The 7,507-nt window shown below is 33.2% G+C and overlaps 1 non-coding gene across 1 annotated transcript; it reads left to right on the top strand.

Moving 5' to 3' along the window:
• The first annotated feature begins 5,875 nt into the window (after nucleotides 1–5,875).
• On the top strand, nucleotides 5,876–6,016 carry LOC142872786 (U4 spliceosomal RNA). The gene has a single exon (XR_012920880.1). It is a non-coding gene; the product is annotated as a U4 spliceosomal RNA (small nuclear RNA).
• The last annotated feature ends 1,491 nt before the right edge of the window (nucleotides 6,017–7,507 follow it).

Genomic DNA, 7,507 nt, shown 5'->3' on the forward strand with positions numbered 1-7,507 from the left:
ATAGAATCCAGAACATAGGTGAGAGAATGAGCTTTCCATAATGAACAAGAAGGATACCTTTTCCAATTTAAAGGGAAAGAATGAATAATACTGAACAAGTTGACTTTGTAAAAATGGGTGGCAGAAACAACAACAGTAATAATTACAACCATTTTAGTTTATATTATTTAATGAGGACCTACAGTGTTTTTTAGTTTATATTATTTAATGAGTACCTACTGTGTACCTGGCATTATTCTGAATACTTAAAATGTATTATTTCATTTAATCCTCACAATTCAAAGAAGAACAACTTTTATTATTATCATCATGTAGAAGCTAAAACTCATTCTGAAAGGTTAATTTCCCTGATAAGATCATATACTAAATAGTAGAGCTGAGATTTGAATGTAGATCTGATCCTAGGGTCCATGTTCTGAATAGGAAGCCAAGTGATTGTATGATGGCTTCTGTGTTTTTTGTTTTGTTTTGTTTTTTTTAGTGAATTTCTAGTGTTAATGCTGAAAATGATGGAAAGATATAGTGCCTGATATTCAAGGACAGTAAAATGGCATATCTGAAGAGTGGATAAAGGTAGCCAAGTAGGGAATCATGAAATGATTTCTGGGCAATGCTAAGCATTCTGTTGCAGATAGAGACCAGAAGTGTGGCAATTTTGCATGTGTGTCATTTTTTCCATTAAAGTCATTAGCATATTAATTGTAATAATTTTAAATTTCTATCCTGACAATGACAAAATCTCTGCCATATCTGACTCTGCGTCTGATGTTTGCTTTATTTCTTCAGATTGTGCTTTGCCTCACATATTGGCATGCCTGGTAATTTTCCATTGAATGCTGGATAAATATATTCGGTAATAGGAACTGAGTGAATAGACTTTTAGTGAGTGGTTTTATGTTTATCTGGACTGTTTTATGTTTGCTGTTGCTGTAGGTGTCAGAGGTTTCAATTTCTTCTAGTGTCCTTATTTTTTGTTTACTTTGCTGTAATTTGGTTTCCCTAGAAACTCCTTCTTAAAAAGAGTCTGTGTTTTACAACTCTTTCAGATGTAATACACTGCTATTATAGTAGAGTGTGTGAAGTATTGAGGAAGGAAAGCATTCTAGAATCTTTTAATTAAATCTCTATTTTAGGAGGTTGGGGGAACAGTCTCCCCGTGAATCTTCACTGTGAAAATCTGGTGGTGTTCCTGGAAATAAAAACAATGAAAATATGGAGGCCTCCTTATGGGCCCCCAGGAGTTTTAACTCTGAAAGTTCACATCAGCATTTTGCCAGCTGTTGTTTAATATTCCTACCCATCACTGGCTCCAGCAATTTCTGATTTCTGGTAAATTGTGATTTTCTGCATACACCTGTCTCTTCCGTTTGGAAGCAGTGATTTGCCGGGTAGTCCCAATTCTCTGAAAGATCTAAGAAAAAATGTTTATTTCCAATTTTTCAGCTTTGTTGTTGTTGTTGTTGTTGTTATGAGGACAGGAGTGATGACTATTATGCTCTTTACAGGTCAGAGTGGAAAATTGTTTTTAATGAAAGAAGAGGAAGGATCATCTGAAAGTGGCTATATACGAGGTGAGGCCTCATTTCCTGACTTTGAAAGTCTTTCATGAGAAGTTAAAAAGACCCAGTATTATTTCCTTTTATGGTCTGACTCAGGATAGAGACTAACTGAGGATGTTAGAGAACTCAGAAGAAGGGATACTTAGTGAATCTTTGTATCACCTCTTAAATATTAGCTGTCTCAAGTATTAAATTACAATCATTTCATGATTGAATTCTGTACAAATGTCAGAAGTGCAGTTATTCCATGTAATTAGAGAGAGAGAGAGAGATGTATGCTTTAGATGCCAGATGTGCAGATAGAAGAACTGGTACTCTATTGAGAAAATGTTAAAGTATGACTTATATTCTTGTCTAAAAAGGCCATTTCTATGTGGACCAAGAATGGTTACAGACAGACAGACACACACACACACACATATATCAAGAGAAACGTTTATATGATCAAATTACCTCTCAGTTTTTTATTTATTATGGCAAGTGGACACACAGCCAATTCATTTAATATACATGTACACACATATGCATTTTATATGTATATTTTTAACTTTCAAAATAAGAGACATACACACACACATATGCATAGATTCTACCCAAATATTTTATTCAATATTCGGTTTCCCCAGAGTACCTAAACCAGCTAGTATTTCAGAATACCAGTTGAAATTCCTTTAAATACTCACATGTACCCCATACTTTAAGGGAAACATAGTTTTTAGGGCACCATACTTATAAACTTATTTGTGGCCCTAGTTAACCAAAAACTTAAGCTCCTTTTTCAAATCATAACTATGTCATTATAGTGAACACTCATAAAATGCATAGAGAAAGGTAAAAATAATGCTTACATTTATAGAACATACATTGTAATTTCTTACACATAACTCTTATAGTACCTTATGCCATTAAACTCTTTACAACAATTCTTCGATGGTAGACATTACTGTCCCCACTTTAAAACTGAAAGAATGAAGATCAAGATGAAGTGATTGCAGGCATTTTAGAGCTTGGCATCCAAATAATTTTTTTACTATGCAATGAAAGTTAAAAGATGATACATGATATGAAAAGTCACCTTTTTTGATCAGCTTTCTAGTAAGATGAAAGTAGAGTATAGCCACGATCAAACAAAAACAGTAGAAACTAGAACTTGATACATCTTCACATTTAAAATATAAGCATGCCCACGAGGACTGTATGTACTATGCCTAAAAGTGTAGACTCTAAACCTAGACTGACCTGTTCTTGAATTCTAATTCTAATTCCACTTGTACTTGCCTCATAACCTTAGCCACATTACTTAAGTTCTGCAAGTCTCTATTTTCTTATTTGTCAAGTAGAGGTTGTTAGATTAAGTTAAATTAAATTTTGACTAAAGCTCCCCCCATACTTTAAAGCCACTTGCTTTTTCTGTCTCTAAATATTGTCTGACCACATTGCTGGGTAGAGCTTTCTGAATCTCTCCTTGTTCTAAGTGGTGTCCATTCATAAATCATACTGTGTTCAAATGAACTCTGCTATATTTAATTTGTCTAAAGTTTTTCTTTTAACAAGGTAATACAGGTCTATTTTTCTTATCAAATATTTTTCAAATAGAGTTAATAGAATTAAGGTGAAAATTAATGTATATAAGGTGCTGTTCATATACTAAAATTTGATAAATAGAGGTTATTAATATTATCGAACAAAATACTTCCTTTAGTCTCTAGGCTTGGTGAATGTACTATTTATATATGCTTCACTTGTTTTGAATCATCATTTGATAGGTATTGAAAATTACTTACAAATAAGTTAGACAAAGAATAATGTTATATCATTTCCCGAATTGTTCTCTTACAACATTGTGTCATTAAATATTATGAAAGAAAGAAAAAATAAAATTGTTCTATTGATTGTTCAATGATTTTTATCTCAACAATTCAATACTACTTTGCATTTAGAAACAAGCTACAAAAATGTTATAGATTACAGTGTCATAAAGCTCATTTCTTTTGTTAATATTTTTTTCTCCAAATGAGGTGATTGCTTTGATTTTGTATATGCAAAGATTAAGGTTCTAATTTAAGCCTTTGATTTTCTAATTAAAGAATAAGTAGTTTTTTTATAAAACATTTATTACCTAATATGTTCTCTAAGTTTTGTCTAAAGCAAAAGCTTAAAAATATTTTAATCTGAGCTACAAAATGAAATAACTATAAAAAAGATTGCTAAACTACTAGGCAATGATTGTGAAAATTACTTAAAATATTAAATTGACTCTGACTCATCTACTTTATTTGTATTGAGTCAATATGCATTTTCTTCCTTTCATGCTATAATTTAAACAAATTGTAATATGCTGTAATGAGCATACACTCTATGCTAAATACAGTTAACAACAAAAATCAAAGCCATATTTTTTGTTGGTCCCTGAATCAAAAATCTAAATCCAACAAATGAATTTTAATGCAAAGGATGAAGTTCTGAGGAAGCATAATTAAAATGAATCACGCACTCGATCTTAATAACTTAATTATTTCTTAGACCCAATTGGAAAATAATTTTAGTTTAAAATGTATAATTACCCTATATTTCTCAGTATAATCAATAAACATAATTTATCAATACAATTTTAATGTGACAGATGAGATTTTAAACTATTTAATTACATTGCATCATATACACAGTCTTAATTTGCTTCTTTAGCTACAATTGGATAAGAGCTTTACATTAAAATATAATGTTACAATACTAGTTTTGGAAAGTCAACTTTATTATAAAAGTAATTATTTATAGGCTTTGAATTTAGATTGTTTTTATATTAAATTATCACGTTTGCCTGTTATTTGTGTAATTTGCTAAATCAAGTTAAAAAGAGATATGATGAAAATAATCGACTGGTATCATAGAGAGAAGTAAGGAAATGAAAACCTAGAGGAACATGTGGTATCTATAGCAACAAACAGTATAAATTAGAAGAGTCCTTTCTCCTCTAATTGGTCAGAAGAAACAGTCTGTACAATAATCAAAACCAAGAGCAACAAGAAATATATATCAGCATCTACTCTGTGTAGGACACAACTCTAAATGCTAGGTGCCAATCGGGTTGAGGAAAGGAAACAAACATGTGACTTAGTTGAAGAAAGCATACTGAAGAACAAGGGGATGAAAAGGTAAGAAATGCAGTATAAAGACAAATTGGAGAATACTTTCGATAGGAGAAATTAACATTTATTGAACACTTTTTATGATTCAGGTGTAGAACTGTGTCCTTGAATTCACAAGACACATTTTCAATTCATTGATTAGGCAGCTGAGGCCCAAATGTTTAAGTGGTATTGTATCAGGGCATCATATCTGGAGGCAGGTAATGTCCATCTTTTTCTCATTTTCTGTTGTTAATTTTATCACTCATTCAAAGTGATGTTTAATATTTCTACTCAACTGTTTCTGTAATTTCCTTTGCAACTATTAGCCAATATGTGCAAATATATTTTATGATAATGCAAATATCTTGTACCTTGTCAAAATTTCCTTCTATATTTGGTCTCCATTGATCATTCTTGCCTGGACTAACCTTTATTGTGATTATATAGTTGCAAAAAGATGATTTCCTAACTTTAGCATTCTTTCTACATTTGCCAATCAGCTCTTCTATAGTGATATTTTCTTTGTAAAGCCAAGAAGATATGGCATATGTCGATATGGATAGACTGATGTTATAGCTGTAAAAAGGAATGGATGAATGAATAAGTACATAAGTGGAGAGTAAATAGAAGAGCAAAGGATCAAGAATACAATGAGACCTGAGAAATGTTTCTTAAATTAGCAAGCAAGAGGAAGCATAAGAGATCTAAAATAAACAAATATGATATCAGACTGACTGGGGGAGCATCAAGTTAGTGATCTACAGGGTCCACACCACAAGAGGTTCACAAAAACAAGTTTCATCAACAAACCAAAATATAGTTCACAGGTCCAGGCAAATAAAAAATGTTATTAGAGGTGGCATTAAATGGAGTGTTGGAAATTTTAAATAAGCATTTTTCAGAAGGGTAGAGTCAGATGTAAAATTTCAGAGATTACAGTTGACGAAGAGTAGAATGAAAAAGCTGGACTATTAACGTGTTTTCTGTGAAATAAAAGATACAAGTTGATAACTTCTGCTGTGAATCAGCAAAGAAAGGATTCATTAGGGATTGTTTGTTTTTTAAGACAGGAAAAAATATCGTGTATTAAAGTAGGAGAAGGAGTGACTCAAGATAAACAACAGCTTAGAGTTGGGTATAAAAGCAAAGTCCTCAGGTATCACGAAATGACAGGATCAAAGGTAAATTAGCATTGTGCTGTGGCAGTATAATAGCTCATGAGGTTTACCTGAAGCATGATCATTGCTAATTGTAAACTTTTCCCAATACCCCACCCTGATGACTTACGATATAGTCAGCATTGGCAATTTTTGACAGTCTCTACAGAGACTAAATAATAAAAACAAAAAAGTAAAAAAAAAAAGGTAACTTGATCATGGATTACAAAAATCAGTGCACCTTCCCTTGTAATTATTTTTCAGAATATAAGAAATTAAGGCAGTTCGGGAGACTAGACCCAAGAAGCTCCATCCTTCCAATGAAGCCCAAGGTGAGTTCATGCACGAATGATGTGTGTGTGTGTGTGTGTGTGTGTGTGTGTGTGTGTGTGTGTGTGTGGAGTAAGTAAACCTGGAAATTACAGTAAGGATAGAATTACTTTTGGGGCTTCGGGAATAAATGAACAAGTAGGAGTTCTGACTTGGTCTTGGTACTGCGAGAGATGTGCCGGGCTATCTGTCTCCCTCCGGGATTACTTTGTGGCCCAGAACAAGAACAGACAAAGCAAGTATGAGATTGGAAGGCCAAGAATTTAGAAAAAAATATAATAAAAAGAGGAATGAAATACATGATCATGAAGTTTGGGCTGATGATGAAGTCTCAATTACCTAAGAATGGGTAATCAGGAAAATTCAGATAATATGAAATATAAGGCAGTTCTTTACTATTTATGTGGTTATGCATGTAAGTAGCGCTTTACATATATAGTGTGCATATATATATAGTTATATACACATAGTTTTATATATAGTTATAGTTGAGTATAGCTGTGTAGGCACATGTGGCTATATAAACAGCTAAATAATGTAACTAGACACGGTGTTTTTTACCTCCAAAATTGCACTAATGTACAGGACTTCTGCATTTTCAAGGAGATTATTAGTTTTAAGTATAAACACTTGGGAGTCAGGGATTCTTAGAGCCATCTACCTTATCTTCACTTTCCTCTCTAATCTGTTGATCTTTTATTAATCCTCCATCCAGAAGAATGGCAGGAGCACCACTGCTACCAACTGGAGGCCATGGACTGGGACCACTAGTAGGTGACTTCTGCCCAGAACATTTCCTGCCTTACAGCAGGAATAAGGAAGCTGTGGTGGTGAACAAACTATCCAATGCTGGGAACTAGAGTTGAGTGATACTTCAGATGGTAGCTGGCTTTGGAAAGACTTCAATTCACCATAGATTTACTATGTAGTAGTCCCCCGTTATATGTAGTTTTGTTTTCCACCCTTTCAGTTACCTGCAGTCAACTGAGGTCAGAAAATAATAAATGGAAAATTGCAGAAGCAAACAATTCATAAGTTTAAAATTGCAAACCATTTTGGGTAGTGTGATGAAATTTTGCACCATCCTGCTCCATCTGATCCAGGACACGAATCCTCCCTTTGTCTAGAATATCTACACTATCTACACCACCAACCTGTTAGTCCCTTATTAGCCATCTCAGTTATCAGATTGAAAAAATATAAACTATATGAGATTTTTAGTACTATCCGTGCTTTCAAGCACCCACTAGGGCTCTTGGAACATATTCTCCTCCATGGATAAAGGGAAACTTCTGTGCAATGATGGATGGCATTTCCTCATGGGGGACAGTAG

Source organism: Microcebus murinus, chromosome 8 (genome assembly GCF_040939455.1).
Source record: "Microcebus murinus isolate Inina chromosome 8, M.murinus_Inina_mat1.0, whole genome shotgun sequence".
In the NCBI taxonomy this organism is placed as follows: Eukaryota; Metazoa; Chordata; class Mammalia; order Primates; family Cheirogaleidae; genus Microcebus; species Microcebus murinus.